The sequence below is a fragment of the Vulpes vulpes genome, chromosome 8 (assembly GCF_048418805.1).
Source record: "Vulpes vulpes isolate BD-2025 chromosome 8, VulVul3, whole genome shotgun sequence".
Taxonomy (NCBI): Eukaryota; Metazoa; Chordata; class Mammalia; order Carnivora; family Canidae; genus Vulpes; species Vulpes vulpes.
In genome coordinates, this window is record NC_132787.1 from 46,135,421 (window position 1) to 46,159,010 (window position 23,590).

The following is a 23,590-nucleotide window of genomic DNA, read 5'->3' on the forward strand; positions in this document are numbered from 1 at the left end:
CCACTTAGCTCTCACAACACTTCAGGCAACCATCAGGGCTAGGCCTGTTAGGAGCGCGGTGTACCTGCAGGCAGGATGTGGGAGGGACAGTCCATAAGCTCAACTCTCGGAAGTGTGTATGCTTTGCAGGCAGATGTCTGCTAGACACTTTGATGGGAGATAGGACCGAGCTACACTCTCATTGAACAAGGACGTTTGCAATGTCTGTATTTTCAGATACACTTGAGGAGAATCCTGTCACTTCCACATGCTATGCACAAAACCTCCTAGGGCGAATAACATTAGGATGCTGGGTACTATGTCTACGGGCAGTCAGGATGCGGGAGGGTCCTGCCCTGACCTCAGCTCGTAGAAGGAAGCATGCCTACAAGCCAGCTTTCAACCAGCTGCGTTCTTAGGGCACTGAGAACGTAGCAGTACTCTAAGCCAGAAGGTACCCAGAATACCACTCCAATGCAGCTGGAGACACCTTCCAGGTCTGCTTATTCCACTTGCGTCTCACAAGCCTCTGACAAACGGCTGTGGTGCAGATGTTGGAAACTCTTTCTGCAGGCAGTGTGCAACTGTGAGGGACTGAGGGTGAGCTCAACTCTCCGAAGTAAGTTGCTTTTGGACAAGGCGTTCAGCTAGCTTCTCTCGTATGGCACTTAGGATGTAGCACCTGGTTCGCACGGGAAAAACTAGGAAATCGCTGGATTGAGCTCGGATGCACTAGTCTTGTTGGCCGGGACTTTCCACTTAGCTCTCACAACACTTCAGGCAACCATCAGGGCTAGGCCTGTTAGGAGCGCGGTGTACCTGCAGGCAGGATGTGGGAGGGACAGTCCATAAGCTCAACTCTCGGAAGTGTGTATGCTTTGCAGGCAGATGTCTGCTAGACACTTTGATGGGAGCTAGGACCGAGCTACACTCTCATTGAACAAGGACGTTTGCATTGTCTGTATTGAGATCAGATACACTTGAGGAGAATCCTGGCACTTCCACAAGGTTTTCACAGAACCTCTTCGGCACCTAACATAAGGATGCTGGGACCTACGTCTACGGGCAGTCAGGATGCGGGAGGATCCTGCCCTGACGTCAGTTCGCACAAGGAAGCACGCCTACAAGCCAGCTTTCAACTAGCTGCGTTCCTCGGGCACTGAGAACGTAACAGTGTTCTAAGCCAGGAGGTACCCAGAATACCACTCCACTGCAGCTGGAGACACCATCCAGGTCTGCTTATTCCACTTGCATCTCACAAGCCTCTGACAAACGGCTCTGATGCAGATGTTGGAAACTCTTTCTACAGGCAGTGTGCAACTGCGAGGGACTGAGGGTGAGCTCAACTCTCCGAAGTAAGTTGCTTTTGGACAAGGCGTTCAGCTAGCTTCTCTCGTATGGCACTTAGGATGTAGCACCTGGTTCGCACGGGTAAAACTAGGAAATCGCTGGATTGAGCTCGGATGCACTAGTCTTGTTGGCCGGGACTTTCCACTTAGCTCTCACAACACTTCAGGCAACCATCAGGGCTAGGCCTGTTAGGAGCGCGGTGTACCTGCAGGCAGGATGTGGGAGGGACAGTCCATAAGCTCAACTCTCGGAAGTGTGTATGCTTTGCAGGCAGATGTCTGCTAGACACTTTGATGGGAGCTAGGACCGAGCTACACTCTCATTGAACAAGGACGTTTGCAATGTCTGTATTTTCAGATACACTTGAGGAGAATCCTGTCACTTCCACATGCTATGCACAAAACCTCCTAGGGCGAATAACATTAGGATGCTGGGTACTATGTCTACGGGCAGTCAGGATGCGGGAGGGTCCTGCCCTGACCTCAGCTCGTAGAAGGAAGCATGCCTACAAGCCAGCTTTCAACCAGCTGCGTTCTTAGGGCACTGAGAACGTAGCAGTACTCTAAGCCAGGAGGTACCCAGAATACCACTCCAATGCAGCTGGAGACACCTTCCAGGTCTGCTTATTCAACTTGCGTCTCACAAGCCTCTGACAAACGGCTGTGGTGCAGATGTTGGAAACTCTTTCTGCAGGCAGTGTGCAACTGTGAGGGACTGAGGGTGAGCTCAACTCTCCGAAGTAAGTTGCTTTTGGACAAGGCGTTCAGCTAGCTTCTCTCGTATGGCACTTAGGATGTAGCACCTGGTTCGCACGGGAAAAACTAGGAAATCGCTGGATTGAGCTCGGATGCACTAGTCTTGTTGGCCGGGACTTTCCACTTAGCTCTCACAACACTTCAGGCAACCATCAGGGCTAGGCCTGTTAGGAGCGCGGTGTACCTGCAGGCAGGATGTGGGAGGGACAGTCCATAAGCTCAACTCTCGGAAGTGTGTATGCTTTGCAGGCAGATGTCTGCTAGACACTTTGATGGGAGCTAGGACCGAGCTACACTCTCATTGAACAAGGACGTTTGCATTGTCTGTATTGAGATCAGATACACTTGAGGAGAATCCTGGCACTTCCACAAGTTTTTCACAGAACCTCTTCGGCACCTAACATAAGGATGCTGGGACCTACGTCTACGGGCAGTCAGGATGCGGGAGTATCCTGCCCTGACGTCAGTTCGCACAAGGAAGCACGCCTACAAGCCAGCTTTCAACTAGCTGCGTTCCTCGGGCACTGAGAACGTAACAGTGTTCTAAGCCAGGAGGTACCCAGAATACCACTCCACTGCAGCTGGAGACACCATCCAGGTCTGCTTATTCCACTTGCATCTCACAAGCCTCTGACAAACGGCTCTGATGCAGATGTTGGAAACTCTTTCTACAGGCAGTGTGCAACTGCGAGGGACTGAGGGTGAGCTCAACTCTCCGAAGTAAGTTGCTTTTGGACAAGGCGTTCAGCTAGCTTCTCTCGTATGGCACTTAGGATGTAGCACCTGGTTCGCACGGGAAAAACTAGGAAATCGCTGGATTGAGCTCGGATGCACTAGTCTTGTTGGCCGGGACTTTCCACTTAGCTCTCACAACACTTCAGGCAACCATCAGGGCTAGGCCTGTTAGGAGCGCGGTGTACCTGCAGGCAGGATGTGGGAGGGACAGTCCATAAGCTCAACTCTCGGAAGTGTGTATGCTTTGCAGGCAGATGTCTGCTAGACACTTTGATGGGAGCTAGGACCGAGCTACACTCTCATTGAACAAGGACGTTTGCATTGTCTGTATTGAGATCAGATACACTTGAGGAGAATCCTGGCACTTCCACAAGGTTTTCACAGAACCTCTTCGGCACCTAACATAAGGATGCTGGGACCTACATCTACGGGCAGTCAGGATGCGGGAGGATCCTGCCCTGACGTCAGTTCGCACAAGGAAGCACGCCTACAAGCCAGCTTTCAACTAGCTGCGTTCCTCGGGCACTGAGAACGTAGCAGTACTCTAAGCCAGGAGGTACCCAGAATACCACTCCACTGCAGCTGGAGACACCATCCAGGTCTGCTTATTCCACTTGCATCTCACAAGCCTCTGACAAACGGCTCTGATGCAGATGTTGGAAACTCTTTCTACAGGCAGTGTGCAACTGCGAGGGACTGAGGGTGAGCTCAACTCTCCGAAGTAAGTTGCTTTTGGACAAGGCGTTCAGCTAGCTTCTCTCGTATGCCACTTAGGATGTAGCACCTGGTTCGCACGGGTAAAACTAGGAAATCGCTGGATTGAGCTCGGATGCACTAGTCTTGTTGGCCGGGACTTTCCACTTAGCTCTCACAACACTTCAGGCAACCATCAGGGCTAGGCCTGTTAGGAGCGCGGTGTACCTGCAGGCAGGATGTGGGAGGGACAGTCCATAAGCTCAACTCTCGGAAGTGTGTATGCTTTGCAGGCAGATGTCTGCTAGACACTTTGATGGGAGCTAGGACCGAGCTACACTCTCATTGAACAAGGACGTTTGCAATGTCTGTATTTTCAGATACACTTGAGGAGAATCCTGTCACTTCCACATGCTATGCACAAAACCTCCTAGGGCGAATAACATTAGGATGCTGGGTACTATGTCTACGGGCAGTCAGGATGCGGGAGGGTCCTGCCCTGACCTCAGCTCGTAGAAGGAAGCATGCCTACAAGCCAGCTTTCAACCAGCTGCGTTCTTAGGGCACTGAGAACGTAGCAGTACTCTAAGCCAGGAGGTACCCAGAATACCACTCCAATGCAGCTGGAGACACCTTCCAGGTCTGCTTATTCAACTTGCGTCTCACAAGCCTATGACAAACGGCTGTGGTGCAGATGTTGGAAACTCTTTCTGCAGGCAGTGTGCAACTGTGAGGGACTGAGGGTGAGCTCAACTCTCCGAAGTAAGTTGCTTTTGGACAAGGCGTTCAGCTAGCTTCTCTCGTATGGCACTTAGGATGTAGCACCTGGTTCGCACGGGAAAAACTAGGAAATCGCTGGATTGAGCTCGGATGCACTAGTCTTGTTGGCCGGGACTTTCCACTTAGCTCTCACAACACTTCAGGCAACCATCAGGGCTAGGCCTGTTAGGAGCGCGGTGTACCTGCAGGCAGGATGTGGGAGGGACAGTCCATAAGCTCAACTCTCGGAAGTGTGTATGCTTTGCAGGCAGATGTCTGCTAGACACTTTGATGGGAGCTAGGACCGAGCTACACTCTCATTGAACAAGGACGTTTGCATTGTCTGTATTGAGATCAGATACACTTGAGGAGAATCCTGGCACTTCCACAAGGTTTTCACAGAACCTCTTCGGCACCTAACATAAGGATGCTGGGACCTACGTCTACGGGCAGTCAGGATGCGGGAGGATCCTGCCCTGACGTCAGTTCGCACAAGGAAGCACGCCTACAAGCCAGCTTTCAACTAGCTGCGTTCCTCGGGCACTGAGAACGTAACAGTGTTCTAAGCCAGGAGGTACCCAGAATACCACTCCACTGCAGCTGGAGACAACATCCAGGTCTGCTTATTCCACTTGCATCTCACAAGCCTCTGACAAACGGCTCTGATGCAGATGTTGGAAACTCTTTCTACAGGCAGTGTGCAACTGCGAGGGACTGAGGGTGAGCTCAACTCTCCGAAGTAAGTTGCTTTTGGACAAGGCGTTCAGCTAGCTTCTCTCGTATGGCACTTAGGATGTAGCACCTGGTTCGCACGGGAAAAACTAGGAAATCGCTGGATTGAGCTCGGATGCACTAGTCTTGTTGGCCGGGACTTTCCACTTAGCTCTCACAACACTTCAGGCAACCATCAGGGCTAGGCCTGTTAGGAGCGCGGTGTACCTGCAGGCAGGATGTGGGAGGGACAGTCCATAAGCTCAACTCTCGGAAGTGTGTATGCTTTGCAGGCAGATGTCTGCTAGACACTTTGATGGGAGCTAGGACCGAGCTACACTCTCATTGAACAAGGACGTTTGCATTGTCTGTATTGAGATCAGATACACTTGAGGAGAATCCTGGCACTTCCACAAGGTTTTCACAGAACCTCTTCGGCACCTAACATAAGGATGCTGGGACCTACGTCTACGGGCAGTCAGGATGCGGGAGGATCCTGCCCTGACGTCAGTTCGCACAAGGAAGCACGCCTACAAGCCAGCTTTCAACTAGCTGCGTTCCTCGGGCACTGAGAACGTAACAGTGTTCTAAGCCAGGAGGTACCCAGAATACCACTCCACTGCAGCTGGAGACACCATCCAGGTCTGCTTATTCCACTTGCATCTCACAAGCCTCTGACAAACGGCTCTGATGCAGATGTTGGAAACTCTTTCTACAGGCAGTGTGCAACTGCGAGGGACTGAGGGTGAGCTCAACTCTCCGAAGTAAGTTGCTTTTGGACAAGGCGTTCAGCTAGCTTCTCTCGTATGGCACTTAGGATGTAGCACCTGGTTCGCACGGGAAAAACTAGGAAATCGCTGGATTGAGCTCGGATGCACTAGTCTTGTTGGCCGGGACTTTCCACTTAGCTCTCACAACACTTCAGGCAACCATCAGGGCTAGGCCTGTTAGGAGCGCGGTGTACCTGCAGGCAGGATGTGGGAGGGACAGTCCATAAGCTCAACTCTCGGAAGTGTGTATGCTTTGCAGGCAGATGTCTGCTAGACACTTTGATGGGAGCTAGGACCGAGCTACACTCTCATTGAACAAGGACGTTTGCATTGTCTGTATTGAGATCAGATACACTTGAGGAGAATCCTGGCACTTCCACAAGTTTTTCACAGAACCTCTTCGGCACCTAACATAAGGATGCTGGGACCTACGTCTACGGGCAGTCAGGATGCGGGAGTATCCTGCCCTGACGTCAGTTCGCACAAGGAAGCACGCCTACAAGCCAGCTTTCAACTAGCTGCGTTCCTCGGGCACTGAGAACGTAACAGTGTTCTAAGCCAGGAGGTACCCAGAATACCACTCCACTGCAGCTGGAGACACCATCCAGGTCTGCTTATTCCACTTGCATCTCACAAGCCTCTGACAAACGGCTCTGATGCTGATGTTGGAAACTCTTTCTACAGGCAGTGTGCAACTGCGAGGGACTGAGGGTGAGCTCAACTCTCCGAAGTAAGTTGCTTTTGGACAAGGCGTTCAGCTAGCTTCTCTCGTATGGCACTTAGGATGTAGCACCTGGTTCGCACGGGAAAAACTAGGAAATCGCTGGATTGAGCTCGGATGCACTAGTCTTGTTGGCCGGGACTTTCCACTTAGCTCTCACAACACTTCAGGCAACCATCAGGGCTAGGCCTGTTAGGAGCGCGGTGTACCTGCAGGCAGGATGTGGGAGGGACAGTCCATAAGCTCAACTCTCGGAAGTGTGTATGCTTTGCAGGCAGATGTCTGCTAGACACTTTGATGGGAGCTAGGACCGAGCTACACTCTCATTGAACAAGGACGTTTGCATTGTCTGTATTGAGATCAGATACACTTGAGGAGAATCCTGGCACTTCCACAAGGTTTTCACAGAACCTCTTCGGCACCTAACATAAGGATGCTGGGACCTACATCTACGGGCAGTCAGGATGCGGGAGGATCCTGCCCTGACGTCAGTTCGCACAAGGAAGCACGCCTACAAGCCAGCTTTCAACTAGCTGCGTTCCTCGGGCACTGAGAACGTAGCAGTACTCTAAGCCAGGAGGTACCCAGAATACCACTCCACTGCAGCTGGAGACACCATCCAGGTCTGCTTATTCCACTTGCATCTCACAAGCCTCTGACAAACGGCTCTGATGCAGATGTTGGAAACTCTTTCTACAGGCAGTGTGCAACTGCGAGGGACTGAGGGTGAGCTCAACTCTCCGAAGTAAGTTGCTTTTGGACAAGGCGTTCAGCTAGCTTCTCTCGTATGCCACTTAGGATGTAGCACCTGGTTCGCACGGGTAAAACTAGGAAATCGCTGGATTGAGCTCGGATGCACTAGTCTTGTTGGCCGGGACTTTCCACTTAGCTCTCACAACACTTCAGGCAACCATCAGGGCTAGGCCTGTTAGGAGCGCGGTGTACCTGCAGGCAGGATGTGGGAGGGACAGTCCATAAGCTCAACTCTCGGAAGTGTGTATGCTTTGCAGGCAGATGTCTGCTAGACACTTTGATGGGAGCTAGGACCGAGCTACACTCTCATTGAACAAGGACGTTTGCAATGTCTGTATTTTCAGATACACTTGAGGAGAATCCTGTCACTTCCACATGCTATGCACAAAACCTCCTAGGGCGAATAACATTAGGATGCTGGGTACTATGTCTACGGGCAGTCAGGATGCGGGAGGGTCCTGCCCTGACCTCAGCTCGTAGAAGGAAGCATGCCTACAAGCCAGCTTTCAACCAGCTGCGTTCTTAGGGCACTGAGAACGTAGCAGTACTCTAAGCCAGGAGGTACCCAGAATACCACTCCAATGCAGCTGGAGACACCTTCCAGGTCTGCTTATTCAACTTGCGTCTCACAAGCCTATGACAAACGGCTGTGGTGCAGATGTTGGAAACTCTTTCTGCAGGCAGTGTGCAACTGTGAGGGACTGAGGGTGAGCTCAACTCTCCGAAGTAAGTTGCTTTTGGACAAGGCGTTCAGCTAGCTTCTCTCGTATGGCACTTAGGATGTAGCACCTGGTTCGCACGGGAAAAACTAGGAAATCGCTGGATTGAGCTCGGATGCACTAGTCTTGTTGGCCGGGACTTTCCACTTAGCTCTCACAACACTTCAGGCAACCATCAGGGCTAGGCCTGTTAGGAGCGCGGTGTACCTGCAGGCAGGATGTGGGAGGGACAGTCCATAAGCTCAACTCTCGGAAGTGTGTATGCTTTGCAGGCAGATGTCTGCTAGACACTTTGATGGGAGCTAGGACCGAGCTACACTCTCATTGAACAAGGACGTTTGCATTGTCTGTATTGAGATCAGATACACTTGAGGAGAATCCTGGCACTTCCACAAGGTTTTCACAGAACCTCTTCGGCACCTAACATAAGGATGCTGGGACCTACGTCTACGGGCAGTCAGGATGCGGGAGGATCCTGCCCTGACGTCAGTTCGCACAAGGAAGCACGCCTACAAGCCAGCTTTCAACTAGCTGCGTTCCTCGGGCACTGAGAACGTAACAGTGTTCTAAGCCAGGAGGTACCCAGAATACCACTCCACTGCAGCTGGAGACAACATCCAGGTCTGCTTATTCCACTTGCATCTCACAAGCCTCTGACAAACGGCTCTGATGCAGATGTTGGAAACTCTTTCTACAGGCAGTGTGCAACTGCGAGGGACTGAGGGTGAGCTCAACTCTCCGAAGTAAGTTGCTTTTGGACAAGGCGTTCAGCTAGCTTCTCTCGTATGGCACTTAGGATGTAGCACCTGGTTCGCACGGGAAAAACTAGGAAATCGCTGGATTGAGCTCGGATGCACTAGTCTTGTTGGCCGGGACTTTCCACTTAGCTCTCACAACACTTCAGGCAACCATCAGGGCTAGGCCTGTTAGGAGCGCGGTGTACCTGCAGGCAGGAAGTGGGAGGGACAGTCCATCAGCTCAACTCTCGGAAGTGTGTATGCTTTGCAGGCAGATGTCTGCTAGACACTTTGATGGGAGCTAGGACCGAGCTACACTCTCATTGAACAAGGACGTTTGCAATGTCTGTATTTTCAGATACACTTGAGGAGAATCCTGTCACTTCCACATGCTATGCACAAAACCTCCTAGGGCGAATAACATTAGGATGCTGGGTACTATGTCTACGGGCAGTCAGGATGCGGGAGGGTCCTGCCCTGACCTCAGCTCGTAGAAGGAAGCATGCCTACAAGCCAGCTTTCAACCAGCTGCGTTCTTAGGGCACTGAGAACGTAGCAGTACTCTAAGCCAGGAGGTACCCAGAATACCACTCCAATGCAGCTGGAGACACCTTCCAGGTCTGCTTATTCCACTTGCGTCTCACAAGCCTCTGACAAACGGCTGTGGTGCAGATGTTGGAAACTCTTTCTGCAGGCAGTGTGCAACTGTGAGGGACTGAGGGTGAGCTCAACTCTCCGAAGTAAGTTGCTTTTGGACAAGGCGTTCAGCTAGCTTCTCTCGTATGGCACTTAGGATGTAGCACCTGGTTCGCACGGGAAAAACTAGGAAATCGCTGGATTGAGCTCGGATGCACTAGTCTTGTTGGCCGGGACTTTCCACTTAGCTCTCACAACACTTCAGGCAACCATCAGGGCTAGGCCTGTTAGGAGCGCGGTGTACCTGCAGGCAGGATGTGGGAGGGACAGTCCATAAGCTCAACTCTCGGAAGTGTGTATGCTTTGCAGGCAGATGTCTGCTAGACACTTTGATGGGAGCTAGGACCGAGCTACACTCTCATTGAACAAGGACGTTTGCATTGTCTGTATTGAGATCAGATACACTTGAGGAGAATCCTGGCACTTCCACAAGGTTTTCACAGAACCTCTTTGGCACCTAACATAAGGATGCTGGGACCTAGGTCTACGGACAGTCAGGATGCGGGAGGATCCTGCCCTGACGTCAGTTCGCACAAGGAAGCACGCCTACAAGCCAGCTTTCAACTAGCTGCGTTCCTCGGGCACTGAGAACGTAACAGTGTTCTAAGCCAGGAGGTACCCAGAATACCACTCCACTGCAGCTGGAGACACCATCCAGGTCTGCTTATTCCACTTGCATCTCACAAGCCTCTGACAAACGGCTCTGATGCAGATGTTGGAAACTCTTTCTACAGGCAGTGTGCAACTGCGAGGGACTGAGTGTGAGCTCAACTCTCCGAAGTAAGTTGCTTTTGGACAAGGCGTTCAGCTAGCTTCTCTCGTATGGCACTTAGGATGTAGCACCTGGTTCGCACGGGAAAAACTAGGAAATCGCTGGATTGAGCTCGGATGCACTAGTCTTGTTGGCCGGGACTTTCCACTTAGCTCTCACAACACTTCAGGCAACCATCAGGGCTAGGCCTGTTAGGAGCGCGGTGTACCTGCAGGCAGGATGTGGGAGGGACAGTCCATCAGCTCAACTCTCGGAAGTGTGTATGCTTTGCAGGCAGATGTCTGCTAGACACTTTGATGGGAGCTAGGACCGAGCTACACTCTCATTGAACAAGGACGTTTGCAATGTCTGTATATTCAGATACACTTGAGGAGAATCCTGTCACTTCCACATGCTATGCACAAAACCTCCTAGGGCGAATAACATTAGGATGCTGGGTACTATGTCTACGGGCAGTCAGGATGCGAGAGGGTCCTGCCCTGACCTCAGCTCGTAGAAGGAAGCATGCCTACAAGCCAGCTTTCAACCAGCTGCGTTCTTAGGGCACTGAGAACGTAGCAGTACTCTAAGCCAGGAGGTACCCAGAATACCACTCCAATGCAGCTGGAGACACCTTCCAGGTCTGCTTATTCCACTTGCGTCTCACAAGCCTCTGACAAACGGCTGTGTTGCAGATGTTGGAAACTCTTTCTGCAGGCAGTGTGCAACTGTGAGGGACTGAGGGTGAGCTCAACTCTCCGAAGTAAGTTGCTTTTGGACAAGGCGTTCAGCTAGCTTCTCTCGTATGGCACTTAGGATGTAGCACCTGGTTCGCACGGGAAAAACTAGGAAATCGCTGGATTGAGCTCGGATGCACTAGTCTTGTTGGCCGGGACTTTCCACTTAGCTCTCACAACACTTCAGGCAACCATCAGGGCTAGGCCTGTTAGGAGCGCGGTGTACCTGCAGGCAGGATGTGGGAGGGACAGTCCATAAGCTCAACTCTCGGAAGTGTGTATGCTTTGCAGGCAGATGTCTGCTAGACACTTTGATGGGAGCTAGGACCGAGCTACACTCTCATTGAACAAGGACGTTTGCATTGTCTGTATTGAGATCAGATACACTTGAGGAGAATCCTGGCACTTCCACAAGGTTTTCACAGAACCTCTTCGGCACCTAACATAAGGATGCTGGGACCTACGTCTACGGGCAGTCAGGATGCGAGAGGATCCTGCCCTGACGTCAGTTCGCACAAGGAAGCACGCCTACAAGCCAGCTTTCAACTAGCTGCGTTCCTCAGGCACTGAGAACGTAACAGTGTTCTAAGCCAGGAGGTACCCAGAATACCACTCCACTGCAGCTGGAGACACCATCCAGGTCTGCTTATTCCACTTGCATCTCACAAGCCTCTGACAAACGGCTCTGATGCAGATGTTGGAAACTCTTTCTACAGGCAGTGTGCAACTGCGAGGGACTGAGGGTGAGCTCAACTCTCCGAAGTAAGTTGCTTTTGGACAAGGCGTTCAGCAAGCTTCTCTCGTATGGCACTTAGGATGTAGCACCTGGTTCGCACGGGAAAAACTAGGAAATCGCTGGATTGAGCTCGGATGCACTAGTCTTGTTGGCCGGGACTTTCCACTTAGCTCTCACAACACTTCAGGCAACCATCAGGGCTAGGCCTGTTAGGAGCGCGGTGTACCTGCAGGCAGGATGTGGGAGGGACAGTCCATAAGCTCAACTCTCGGAAGTGTGTATGCTTTGCAGGCAGATGTCTGCTAGACACTTTGATGGGAGCTAGGACCCAGCTACACTCTCATTGAACAAGGACGTTTGCAATGTCTGTATTTTCAGATACACTTGAGGAGAATCCTGTCACTTCCACATGCTATGCACAAAACCTCCTAGGGCGAATAACATTAGGATGCTGGGTACTATGTCTACGGGCAGTCAGGATGCGGGAGGGTCCTGCCCTGACCTCAGCTCGTAGAAGGAAGCATGCCTACAAGCCAGCTTTCAACCAGCTGCCTTCTTAGGGCCCTGAGAACGTAGCAGTACTCTAAGCCAGGAGGTACCCAGAATACCACTCCAATGCAGCTGAGACACCTTCCAGGTCTGCTTATTCCACTTGCGTCTCACAAGCCTCTGACAAACGGCTGTGGTGCAGATGTTGGAAACTCTTTCTGCAGGCAGTGTGCAACTGTGAGGGACTGAGGGTGAGCTCAACTCTCCGAAGTAAGTTGCTTTTGGACAAGGCGTTCAGCTAGCTTCTCTCGTATGGCACTTAGGATGTAGCACCTGGTTCGCACGGGAAAAACTAGGAAATCGCTGGATTGAGCTCGGATGCACTAGTCTTGTTGGCCGGGACTTTCCACTTAGCTCTCACAACACTTCAGGCAACCATCAGGGCTAGGCCTGTTAGGAGCGCGGTGTACCTGCAGGCAGGATGTGGGAGGGACAGTCCATAAGCTCAACTCTCGGAAGTGTGTATGCTTTGCAGGCAGATGTCTGCTAGACACTTTGATGGGAGCTGGGACCGAGCTACACTCTCATTGAACAAGGACGTTTGCATTGTCTGTATTGAGATCAGATACACTTGAGGAGAATCCTGGCACTTCCACAAGGTTTTCACAGAACCTCTTCGGCACCTAACATAAGGATGCTGGGACCTACGTCTACGGGCAGTCAGGATGCGGGAGGATCCTGCCCTGACGTCAGTTCGCACAAGGAAGCACGCCTACAAGCCAGCTTTCAACCAGCTGCGTTCCTCGGGCACTGAGAACGTAACAGTGTTCTAAGCCAGGAGGTACCCAGAATACCACTCCAATGCAGCTGAGACACCTTCTAGGTCTGCTTATTCCACTTGCGTCTCACAAGCCTATGACAAACGGCTGTGGTGCAGATGTTGGAAACTCTTTCTGCAGGCAGTGTGCAACTGCGAGGGACTGAGGGTGAGCTCAACTCTCCGAAGTAAGTTGCTTTTGGACAAGGCGTTCAGCTAGCTTCTCTCGTATGGCACTTAGGATGTAGCACCTGGTTCGCACGGGAAAAACTAGGAAATCGCTGGATTGAGCTCGGATGCACTAGTCTTGTTGGCCGGGACTTTCCACTTAGCTCTCACAACACTTCAGGCAACCATCAGGGCTAGGCCTGTTAGGAGCGCGGTGTACCTGCAGGCAGGATGTGGGAGGGACAGTCCATCAGCTCAACTCTCGGAAGTGTGTATGCTTTGCAGGCAGATGTCTGCTAGACACTTTGATGGGAGCTAGGACCGAGCTACACTCTCATTGAACAAGGACGTTTGCAATGTCTGTATTTTCAGATACACTTGAGGAGAATCCTGTCACTTCCACATGCTATGCACAAAACCTCCTAGGGCGAATAACATTAGGATGCTGGGTACTATGTCTACGGGCAGTCAGGATGCGGGAGGGTCCTGCCCTGACCTCAGCTCGTAGAAGGAAGCATGCCTACAAGCCAGCTTTCAACCAGCTGCGTTCTTAGGGCACTGAGAACGTAGCAGTACTCTAAGCCAGGAGGTACCCAGAATACCACTCCAATGCAGCTGGAGACACCTTCCAGGTCTGCTTATTCCACTTGCGTCTCACAAGCCTCTGACAAACGGCTGTGGTGCAGATGTTGGAAACTCTTTCTGCAGGCAGTGTGCAACTGTGAGGGACTGAGGGTGAGCTCAACTCTCCGAAGTAAGTTGCTTTTGGACAAGGCGTTCAGCTAGCTTCTCTCGTATGGCACTTAGGATGTAGCACCTGGTTCGCACGGGAAAAACTAGGAAATCGCTGGATTGAGCTCGGATGCACTAGTCTTGTTGGCCGGGACTTTCCACTTAGCTCTCACAACACTTCAGGCAACCATCAGGGCTAGGCCTGTTAGGAGCGCGGTGTACCTGCAGGCAGGATGTGGGAGGGACAGTCCATAAGCTCAACTCTCGGAAGTGTGTATGCTTTGCAGGCAGATGTCTGCTAGACACTTTGATGGGAGCTAGGACCGAGCTACACTCTCATTGAACAAGGACGTTTGCATTGTCTGTATTGAGATCAGATACACTTGAGGAGAATCCTGGCACTTCCACAAGGTTTTCACAGAACCTCTTCGGCACCTAACATAAGGATGCTGGGACCTACGTCTACGGGCAGTCAGGATGCGGGAGGATCCTGCCCTGACGTCAGTTCGCACAAGGAAGCACGCCTACAAGCCAGCTTTCAACTAGCTGCGTTCCTCGGGCACTGAGAACGTAACAGTGTTCTAAGCCAGGAGGTACCCAGAATACCACTCCACTGCAGCTGGAGACACCATCCAGGTCTGCTTATTCCACTTGCATCTCACAAGCCTCTGACAAACGGCTCTGATGCAGATGTTGGAAACTCTTTCTACAGGCAGTGTGCAACTGCGAGGGACTGAGGGTGAGCTCAACTCTCCGAAGTAAGTTGCTTTTGGACAAGGCGTTCAGCTAGCTTCTCTCGTATGGCACTTAGGATGTAGCACCTGGTTCGCACGGGAAAAACTAGGAAATCGCTGGATTGAGCTCGGATGCACTAGTCTTGTTGGCCGGGACTTTCCACTTAGCTCTCACAACACTTCAGGCAACCATCAGGGCTAGGCCTGTTAGGAGCGCGGTGTACCTGCAGGCAGGATGTGGGAGGGACAGTCCCTAAGCTCAACTCTCGGAAGTGTGTATGCTTTGCAGGCAGATGTCTGCTAGACACTTTGATGGGAGCTAGGACCGAGCTACACTCTCATTGAACAAGGACGTTTGCATTGTCTGTATTGAGATCAGATACACTTGAGGAGAATCCTGGCACTTCCACAAGGTTTTCACAGAACCTCTTCGGCACCTAACATAAGGATGCTGGGACCTACGTCTACGGGCAGTCAGGATGCGGGAGGATCCTGCCCTGACGTCAGTTCGCACAAGGAAGCACGCCTACAAGCCAGCTTTCAACTAGCTGCGTTCCTCGGGCACTGAGAACGTAACAGTGTTCTAAGCCAGGAGGTACCCAGAATACCACTCCACTGCAGCTGGAGACACCATCCAGGTCTGCTTATTCCACTTGCATCTCACAAGCCTCTGACAAACGGCTCTGATGCAGATGTTGGAAACTCTTTCTACAGGCAGTGTGCAACTGCGAGGGACTGAGGGTGAGCTCAACTCTCCGAAGTAAGTTGCTTTTGGACAAGGCGTTCAGCTAGCTTCTCTCGTATGGCACTTAGGATGTAGCACCTGGTTCGCACGGGAAAAACTAGGAAATCGCTGGATTGAGCTCGGATGCACTAGTCTTGTTGGCCGGGACTTTCCACTTAGCTCTCACAACACTTCAGGCAACCATCAGAGCTAGGCCTGTTAGGAGCGCGGTGTACCTGCAGGCAGGATGTGGGAGGGACAGTCCATAAGCTCAACTCTCGGAAGTGTGTATGCTTTGCAGGCAGATGTCTGCTAGACACTTTGATGGGAGCTAGGACCGAGCTACACTCTCATTGAACAAGGACGTTTGCAATGTCTGTATTTTCAGATACACTTGAGGAGAATCCTGTCACTTCCACATGCTATGCACAAAACCTCCTAGGGCGAATAACATTAGGATGCTGGGTACTATGTCTACGGGCAGTCAGGATGCGGGAGGGTCCTGCCCTGACCTCAGCTCGTAGAAGGAAGAATGCCTACAAGCCAGCTTTCAACCAGCTGCGTTCTTAGGGCACTGAGAACGTAGCAGTACTCTAAGCCAGGAGGTACCCAGAATACCACTCCAATGCAGCTGGAGACACCTTCCAGGTCTGCTTATTCAACTTGCGTCTCACAAGCCTCTGACAAACGGCTGTGGTGCAGATGTTGGAAACTCTTTCTGCAGGCAGTGTGCAACTGTGAGGGACTGAGGGTGAGCTCAACTCTCCGAAGTAAGTTGCTTTTGGACAAGGCGTTCAGCTAGCTTCTCTCGTATGGCACTTAGGATGTAGCACCTGGTTCGCACGGGAAAAACTAGGAAATCGCTGGATTGAGCTCGGATGCACTAGTCTTGTTGGCCGGGACTTTCCACTTAGCTCTCACAACACTTCAGGCAACCATCAGGGCTAGGCCTGTTAGGAGCGCGGTGTACCTGCAGGCAGGATGTGGGAGGGACAGTCCATAAGCTCAACTCTCGGGAGTGTGTATGCTTTGCAGGCAGATGTCTGCTAGACACTTTGATGGGAGCTAGGACCGAGCTACACTCTCATTGAACAAGGACGTTTGCATTGTCTGTATTGAGATCAGATACACTTGAGGAGAATCCTGGCACTTCCACAAGTTTTTCACAGAACCTCTTCGGCACCTAACATAAGGATGCTGGGACCTACGTCTACGGGCAGTCAGGATGCGGGAGTATCCTGCCCTGACGTCAGTTCGCACAAGGAAGCACGCCTACAAGCCAGCTTTCAACTAGCTGCGTTCCTCGGGCACTGAGAACGTAACAGTGTTCTAAGCCAGGAGGTACCCAGAATACCACTCCACTGCAGCTGGAGACACCATCCAGGTCTGCTTATTCCACTTGCATCTCACAAGCCTCTGACAAACGGCTCTGATGCAGATGTTGGAAACTCTTTCTACAGGCAGTGTGCAACTGCGAGGGACTGAGGGTGAGCTCAACTCTCCGAAGTAAGTTGCTTTTGGACAAGGCGTTCAGCTAGCTTCTCTCGTATGGCACTTAGGATGTAGCACCTGGTTCGCACGGGAAAAACTAGGAAATCGCTGGATTGAGCTCGGATGCACTAGTCTTGTTGGCCGGGACTTTCCACTTAGCTCTCACAACACTTCAGGCAACCATCAGGGCTAGGCCTGTTAGGAGCGCGGTGTACCTGCAGGCAGGATGTGGGAGGGACAGTCCATAAGCTCAACTCTCGGAAGTGTGTATGCTTTGCAGGCAGATGTCTGCTAGACACTTTGATGGGAGCTAGGACCGAGCTACACTCTCATTGAACAAGGACGTTTGCATTGTCTGTATTGAGATCAGATACACTTGAGGAGAATCCTGGCACTTCCACAAGGTTTTCACAGAACCTCTTCGGCACCTAACATAAGGATGCTGGGACCTACATCTACGGGCAGTCAGGATGCGGGAGGATCCTGCCCTGACGTCAGTTCGCACAAGGAAGCACGCCTACAAGCCAGCTTTCAACTAGCTGCGTTCCTCGGGCACTGAGAACGTAGCAGTACTCTAAGCCAGGAGGTACCCAGAATACCACTCCACTGCAGCTGGAGACACCATCCAGGTCTGCTTATTCCACTTGCATCTCACAAGCCTCTGACAAACGGCTCTGATGCAGATGTTGGAAACTCTTTCTACAGGCAGTGTGCAACTGCGAGGGACTGAGGGTGAGCTCAACTCTCCGAAGTAAGTTGCTTTTGGACAAGGCGTTCAGCTAGCTTCTCTCGTATGCCACTTAGGATGTAGCACCTGGTTCGCACGGGTAAAACTAGGAAATCGCTGGATTGAGCTCGGATGCACTAGTCTTGTTGGCCGGGACTTTCCACTTAGCTCTCACAACACTTCAGGCAACCATCAGGGCTAGGCCTGTTAGGAGCGCGGTGTACCTGCAGGCAGGATGTGGGAGGGACAGTCCATAAGCTCAACTCTCGGAAGTGTGTATGCTTTGCAGGCAGATGTCTGCTAGACACTTTGATGGGAGCTAGGACCTAGCTACACTCTCATTGAACAAGGACGTTTGCAATGTCTGTATTTTCAGATACACTTGAGGAGAATCCTGTCACTTCCACATGCTATGCACAAAACCTCCTAGGGCGAATAACATTAGGATGCTGGGTACTATGTCTACGGGCAGTCAGGATGCGGGAGGGTCCTGCCCTGACCTCAGCTCGTAGAAGGAAGCATGCCTACAAGCCAGCTTTCAACCAGCTGCGTTCTTAGGGCACTGAGAACGTAGCAGTACTCTAAGCCAGGAGGTACCCAGAATACCACTCCAATGCAGCTGGAGACACCTTCCAGGTCTGCTTATTCAACTTGCGTCTCACAAGCCTATGACAAACGGCTGTGGTGCAGATGTTGGAAACTCTTTCTGCAGGCAGTGTGCAACTGTGAGGGACTGAGGGTGAGCTCAACTCTCCGAAGTAAGTTGCTTTTGGACAAGGCGTTCAGCTAGCTTCTCTCGTATGGCACTTAGGATGTAGCACCTGGTTCGCACGGGAAAAACTAGGAAATCGCTGGATTGAGCTCGGATGCACTAGTCTTGTTGGCCGGGACTTTCCACTTAGCTCTCACAACACTTCAGGCAACCATCAGGGCTAGGCCTGTTAGGAGCGCGGTGTACCTGCAGGCAGGATGTGGGAGGGACAGTCCATAAGCTCAACTCTCGGAAGTGTGTATGCTTTGCAGGCAGATGTCTGCTAGACACTTTGATGGGAGCTAGGACCGAGCTACACTCTCATTGAACAAGGACGTTTGCATTGTCTGTATTGAGATCAGATACACTTGAGGAGAATCCTGGCCCTTCCACAAGGTTTTCACAGAACCTCTTCGGCACCTAACATAAGGATGCTGGGACCTACGTCTACGGGCAGTCAGGATGCGGGAGGATCCTGCCCTGACGTCAGTTCGCACAAGGAAGCACGCCTACAAGCCAGCTTTCAACTAGCTGCGTTCCTCGGGCACTGAGAACGTAACAGTGTTCTAAGCCAGGAGGTACCCAGAATACCACTCCACTGCAGCTGGAGACAACATCCAGGTCTGCTTATTCCACTTGCATCTCACAAGCCTCTGACAAACGGCTCTGATGCAGATGTTGGAAACTCTTTCTACAGGCAGTGTGCAACTGCGAGGGACTGAGGGTGAGCTCAACTCTCCGAAGTAAGTTGCTTTTGGACAAGGCGTTCAGCTAGCTTCTCTCGTATGGCACTTAGGATGTAGCACCTGGTTCGCACGGGAAAAACTAGGAAATCGCTGGATTGAGCTCGGATGCACTAGTCTTGTTGGCCGGGACTTTCCACTTAGCTCTCACAACACTTCAGGCAACCATCAGGGCTAGGCCTGTTAGGAGCGCGGTGTACCTGCAGGCAGGAAGTGGGAGGGACAGTCCATCAGCTCAACTCTCGGAAGTGTGTATGCTTTGCAGGCAGATGTCTGCTAGACACTTTGATGGGAGCTAGGACCGAGCTACACTCTCATTGAACAAGGACGTTTGCAATGTCTGTATTTTCAGATACACTTGAGGAGAATCCTGTCACTTCCACATGCTATGCACAAAACCTCCTAGGGCGAATAACATTAGGATGCTGGGTACTATGTCTACGGGCAGTCAGGATGCGGGAGGGTCCTGCCCTGACCTCAGCTCGTAGAAGGAAGCATGCCTACAAGCCAGCTTTCAACCAGCTGCGTTCTTAGGGCACTGAGAACGTAGCAGTACTCTAAGCCAGGAGGTACCCAGAATACCACTCCAATGCAGCTGGAGACACCTTCCAGGTCTGCTTATTCCACTTGCGTCTCACAAGCCTCTGACAAACGGCTGTGGTGCAGATGTTGGAAACTCTTTCTGCAGGCAGTGTGCAACTGTGAGGGACTGAGGGTGAGCTCAACTCTCCGAAGTAAGTTGCTTTTGGACAAGGCGTTCAGCTAGCTTCTCTCGTATGGCACTTAGGATGTAGCACCTGGTTCGCACGGGAAAAACTAGGAAATCGCTGGATTGAGCTCGGATGCACTAGTCTTGTTGGCCGGGACTTTCCACTTAGCTCTCACAACACTTCAGGCAACCATCAGGGCTAGGCCTGTTAGGAGCGCGGTGTACCTGCAGGCAGGATGTGGGAGGGACAGTCCATAAGCTCAACTCTCGGAAGTGTGTATGCTTTGCAGGCAGATGTCTGCTAGACACTTTGATGGGAGCTAGGACCGAGCTACACTCTCATTGAACAAGGACGTTTGCATTGTCTGTATTGAGATCAGATACACTTGAGGAGAATCCTGGCACTTCCACAAGGTTTTCACAGAACCTCTTCGGCACCTAACATAAGGATGCTGGGACCTACGTCTACGGGCAGTCAGGATGCGAGAGGATCCTGCCCTGACGTCAGTTCGCACAAGGAAGCACGCCTACAAGCCAGCTTTCAACTAGCTGCGTTCCTCAGGCACTGAGAACGTAACAGTGTTCTAAGCCAGGAGGTACCCAGAATACCACTCCACTGCAGCTGGAGACACCATCCAGGTCTGCTTATTCCACTTGCATCTCACAAGCCTCTGACAAACGGCTCTGATGCAGATGTTGGAAACTCTTTCTACAGGCAGTGTGCAACTGCGAGGGACTGAGGGTGAGCTCAACTCTCCGAAGTAAGTTGCTTTTGGACAAGGCGTTCAGCTAGCTTCTCTCGTATGGCACTTAGGATGTAGCACCTGGTTCGCACGGGAAAAACTAGGAAATCGCTGGATTGAGCTCGGATGCACTAGTCTTGTTGGCCGGGACTTTCCACTTAGCTCTCACAACACTTCAGGCAACCATCAGGGCTAGGCCTGTTAGGAGCGCGGTGTACCTGCAGGCAGGATGTGGGAGGGACAGTCCATAAGCTCAACTCTCGGAAGTGTGTATGCTTTGCAGGCAGATGTCTGCTAGACACTTTGATGGGAGCTGGGACCGAGCTACACTCTCATTGAACAAGGACGTTTGCATTGTCTGTATTGAGATCAGATACACTTGAGGAGAATCCTGGCACTTCCACAAGGTTTTCACAGAACCTCTTCGGCACCTAACATAAGGATGCTGGGACCTACGTCTACGGGCAGTCAGGATGCGGGAGGATCCTGCCCTGACGTCAGTTCGCACAAGGAAGCACGCCTACAAGCCAGCTTTCAACCAGCTGCGTTCCTCGGGCACTGAGAACGTAACAGTGTTCTAAGCCAGGAGGTACCCAGAATACCACTCCAATGCAGCTGAGACACCTTCTAGGTCTGCTTATTCCACTTGCGTCTCACAAGCCTATGACAAACGGCTGTGGTGCAGATGTTGGAAACTCTTTCTGCAGGCAGTGTGCAACTGCGAGGGACTGAGGGTGAGCTCAACTCTCCGAAGTAAGTTGCTTTTGGACAAGGCGTTCAGCTAGCTTCTCTCGTATGGCACTTAGGATGTAGCACCTGGTTCGCACGGGAAAAACTAGGAAATCGCTGGATTGAGCTCGGATGCACTAGTCTTGTTGGCCGGGACTTTCCACTTAGCTCTCACAACACTTCAGGCAACCATCAGGGCTAGGCCTGTTAGGAGCGCGGTGTACCTGCAGGCAGGATGTGGGAGGGACAGTCCATAAGCTCAACTCTCGGAAGTGTGTATGCTTTGCAGGCAGATGTCTGCTAGACACTTTGATGGGAGCTAGGACCGAGCTACACTCTCATTGAACAAGGACGTTTGCAATGTCTGTATTTTCAGATACACTTGAGGAGAATCCTGTCACTTCCACATGCTATGCACAAAACCTCCTAGGGCGAATAACATTAGGATGCTGGGTACTATGTCTACGGGCAGTCAGGATGCGGGAGGGTCCTGCCCTGACCTCAGCTCGTAGAAGGAAGCATGCCTACAAGCCAGCTTTCAACCAGCTGCGTTCTTAGGGCACTGAGAACGTAGCAGTACTCTAAGCCAGGAGGTACCCAGAATACCACTCCAATGCAGCTGGAGACACCTTCCAGGTCTGCTTATTCCACTTGCGTCTCACAAGCCTCTGACAAACGGCTGTGGTGCAGATGTTGGAAACTCTTTCTGCAGGCAGTGTGCAACTGTGAGGGACTGAGGGTGAGCTCAACTCTCCGAAGTAAGTTGCTTTTGGACAAGGCGTTCAGCTAGCTTCTCTCGTATGGCACTTAGGATGTAGCACCTGGTTCGCACGGGAAAAACTAGGAAATCGCTGGATTGAGCTCGGATGCACTAGTCTTGTTGGCCGGGACTTTCCACTTAGCTCTCACAACACTTCAGGCAACCATCAGGGCTAGGCCTGTTAGGAGCGCGGTGTACCTGCAGGCAGGATGTGGGAGGGACAGTCCATAAGCTCAACTCTCGGAAGTGTGTATGCTTTGCAGGCAGATGTCTGCTAGACACTTTGATGGGAGCTAGGACCGAGCTACACTCTCATTGAACAAGGACGTTTGCATTGTCTGTATTGAGATCAGATACACTTGAGGAGAATCCTGGCACTTCCACAAGGTTTTCACAGAACCTCTTCGGCACCTAACATAAGGATGCTGGGACCTACGTCTACGGGCAGTCAGGATGCGGGAGGATCCTGCCCTGACGTCAGTTCGCACAAGGAAGCACGCCTACAAGCCAGCTTTCAACTAGCTGCGTTCCTCGGGCACTGAGAACGTAACAGTGTTCTAAGCCAGGAGGTACCCAGAATACCACTCCACTGCAGCTGGAGACACCATCCAGGTCTGCTTATTCCACTTGCATCTCACAAGCCTCTGACAAACGGCTCTGATGCAGATGTTGGAAACTCTTTCTACAGGCAGTGTGCAACTGCGAGGGACTGAGGGTGAGCTCAACTCTCCGAAGTAAGTTGCTTTTGGACAAGGCGTTCAGCTAGCTTCTCTCGTATGGCACTTAGGATGTAGCACCTGGTTCGCACGGGAAAAACTAGGAAATCGCTGGATTGAGCTCGGATGCACTAGTCTTGTTGGCCGGGACTTTCCACTTAGCTCTCACAACACTTCAGGCAACCATCAGGGCTAGGCCTGTTAGGAGCGCGGTGTACCTGCAGGCAGGATGTGGGAGGGACAGTCCATAAGCTCAACTCTCGGAAGTGTGTATGCTTTGCAGGCAGATGTCTGCTAGACACTTTGATGGGAGCTAGGACCGAGCTACACTCTCATTGAACAAGGACGTTTGCATTGTCTGTATTGAGATCAGATACACTTGAGGAGAATCCTGGCACTTCCACAAGGTTTTCACAGAACCTCTTCGGCACCTAACATAAGGATGCTGGGACCTACGTCTACGGGCAGTCAGGATGCGGGAGGATCCTGCCCTGACGTCAGTTCGCACAAGGAAGCACGCCTACAAGCCAGCTTTCAACTAGCTGCGTTCCTCGGGCACTGAGAACGTAACAGTGTTCTAAGCCAGGAGGTACCCAGAATACCACTCCACTGCAGCTGGAGACACCATCCAGGTCTGCTTATTCCACTTGCATCTCACAAGCCTCTGACAAACGGCTCTGATGCAGATGTTGGAAACTCTTTCTACAGGCAGTGTGCAACTGCGAGGGACTGAGGGTGAGCTCAACTCTCCGAAGTAAGTTGCTTTTGGACAAGGCGTTCAGCTAGCTTCTCTCGTATGGCACTTAGGATGTAGCACCTGGTTCGCACGGGAAAAACTAGGAAATCGCTGGATTGAGCTCGGATGCACTAGTCTTGTTGGCCGGGACTTTCCACTTAGCTCTCACAACACTTCAGGCAACCATCAGAGCTAGGCCTGTTAGGAGCGCGGTGTACC